Genomic DNA, 3,092 nt, shown 5'->3' with positions numbered 1-3,092 from the left:
GCAAGGGAACGATTATCAAACACACCTTTCTTTAGGATCGGTGACTCCGAGAACCAAATGCTAGAATATTTGCATTCTTTTTGACATATTAAACCAATGAACCCACTGACCTTATTAAATTCGCTGCCTTTTGTTCACGTTCTCCGTAAAACTTGAGAATTGGTCATTTCACGTCGCAGAGTTGCCGAAAACTTGAAAGAAATGAACAAAAACTAAAAATGCACGTGCAGAGCGTGCAAAGCTACTGCTTTTGCTCGTTAAATATGCAAAATTTGTGAGTTTTCGTTGCCGTCGCGTCGTAGATCTTAAACTCCCCATAAGCAACGACGACGACAACGGCAACGAGAACGTCGTCGTTAAATGAGAATTCGCCTTATTGTAATCGCTTCGCGACTATTCCAAGAATTTTAACGTGACGGAGGTGTGGCAAACCATCAAGCTACAGTCTCGGTCACAAATGTTGTAACACAGACGGCAATTTGCCCCCTCTCCCCCTTCAATGTTGATGTTTATGGGTTGGAGTGCAAAAACCAACCGGTAAATGCAACATTGATTGGAGGGAGGAGGAGGGGTACGTTATTAACAGCCTTGATGCGCTTAACTTGCTGTTCAAGCGAAGTGTTACAACTGTTTATGACCGAGATTGTCTGGGTGTTGAATGACGCAATTCAGATAACAAAAAGCGCCATAACCAATGTATTCTGTAACGTTCGCTTTCATGGGACTTTCGTTATGAAAATATGTCGAAGCATGTTTAGCTACTTATAAAATTGATAGAAAGAGTTGACTTGTTGCTAAAAGGAAAAGATATATTGCAGATTTACGAGCGAAAAGCTGCACAAGCGTAATGGCCTTTAATTGAACCCTGTTTCGATATTAAACGTCACACGGCCAAGAGCTTTTTACTGAAGCCACGTTAAATTGAAGGACTTTTCCATAGTAAAGTTGCTGAATTTTGTGATATTTCAACAGCAACGGTTGAAAGAATTTCCAAAAGAAATAGGAGCACTCCCGCGTGTTTAAAAAATTCGTCAAAAAGAGGGCGTAAGTTCAAGCTACTGTAAGTAACACACTGAGAAGGCACCTCATTTGCGGTCTCAGGTTCCTGCGAAAAAGAGACGGGACTTTTACCTGTAAAAGAATAGACACTGTGCATAATGACCCGAACGAGGGGTGGTGGTACCAAGTATTATTTATTACCTTAACTCGTTTTCAGCTCCATAGCGTACAACAGTAAATGTTCTCCTTTTGGTGTGTAAACACATTCTTACACCGGTGGAGTAGGTAGAAAAAAGGTTGTTGGTTTCATCGTAAGGTTGCAAGTACTATTTTCAACGATTTGTCTTCTATTTTTTACTTAACAATCAATTGTCTTGTTGTTTTGCCTTTTAATAGGTATTGAATTATAGCTCTGCAAAGAAAAACTTATATTTACTGGTATATTCCCTTAGATGAAGGACTCCACCCATTGATTTGTAGAAAATTGCTTTTGTGCAAACAATGAACATCACCATTGTGATCACGGTACACCGTCACCGTTTCTTCCAAAATTATTCACGCTCCCTTTAAATCGGTCTTCTTTGCCTAATTGTTTACTAGAAAATAAGCACTAGAACACAACTTAACAATAGCGAGATGTTCAAGCCATTGGCCTTTTTTTTTCTTCAAAATCTCAACGGTACACCATGGTGATCCGTTGTCAGTAAATTAATTACAGTCTACTGAAATTATTTAGCAATGAACGGATCACCATGGTGTACCGTTGCAAATAAGCCTAAAAAATGCGCTGTCGTGATTTCTACTAATTGTGCTTACACATAGTGATTACTACTAGTTTAGAACGATTAAACTTCCTAGTTTTTTCAAAACACAACGCCAAAATTAAGATGAAAATGATGGTGATCCGTCAACGGTACACCAAAATCCCGTGTAACCAAAATAGGAACAGAGTTTAGGACTGGGGATAGACTAGTTCAGGAAAACAACACTCAAACGAACTTGCATCATTCCAGTCTCTTTCATCCAGACAAAGGAAAGCTCCCCCTCAGCGGTACAGAAGATAGGAGGGAGTGTCATAGGCGTATCTCCTTTAAACTGAAAACCCGCATATGTAAATGGCCTTGGGTGCTCGCAGCTGAACCTAATGGCCTTCCAATAGTAACACCAAACCATGCCATAAGACGATATTTGCTGTTCATCTGAAGTAATTTAGAAATACGACTTCCGCCGCTGTTGTACCTACCCTGCGAAGGTTGTACTTGCCGGGTTGCAAAATGAGCTATACATATATGTAAGAAGACTTAAAAGAAACGTTGTACCTCAATTCGGTGGCCCTTTCAAATGCAAGATGCGGTATTTTTCTCTTCTTTTTTTCAATTAGATTTGGACTAATCGGTTATAAAATACGCGACTCGCGCTTGACGGGAATTCAATGTTCCAAGTGGCACAGCCCTTTCGCCTACCGCACCAACTGCGCCGACTAACGCAGTCTTCCTTTATTATTTTAACTGGTAGCCTTATTTATCAGTAGTTATCAGGATATACAACTTGCCTTTGGAACCTTTTCAAACCTTCCTTTACAGCTAATGGCCTACTTTCACTTTGTGGTGATTCTTTTCTGATGAACACATCAGTCTCTCAAAATATCACTAGTGTCGATTTTCTTTAATTGCTTGTGCAAACAAATACAAAAACACAGCAGAAAACACGGAAAATCTGTATATCACCAAACGAGTCTACATACTTTATAGTTTACTACAAAACCGTTAATACTATCGCCAAAATTCTATTTAGCGGCAACTAACATTGCTCACAAGCCTACCACGATAACTTCAGCAATCGTCACATCACTTACGGCGCTGAAAACAATTATTCCTAATAAATACAGTCTCGGTCACAAATGTTGTAACACAGACGGCAATTTGCCCCCTCTCCCCCTTCAATGTTGATGTTTATGGGTTGGAGTGCAAAAACCAACCGGTAAATGCAAGATTGATTGGAGGGAGGAGGAGGGGTACGTTATTAACAGCCTTGATGCGCTTAACTTGCTGTTCAAGCGAAGTGTTACAACTATTTATGACCGAGATTGTAGA

The sequence above is a fragment of the Montipora foliosa genome, chromosome 9 (genome assembly GCF_036669935.1).
Source record: "Montipora foliosa isolate CH-2021 chromosome 9, ASM3666993v2, whole genome shotgun sequence".
Lineage (NCBI taxonomy): Eukaryota > Metazoa > Cnidaria > Anthozoa > Scleractinia > Acroporidae > Montipora > Montipora foliosa.
Note: the sequence above shows the minus strand (reverse complement) of the source record.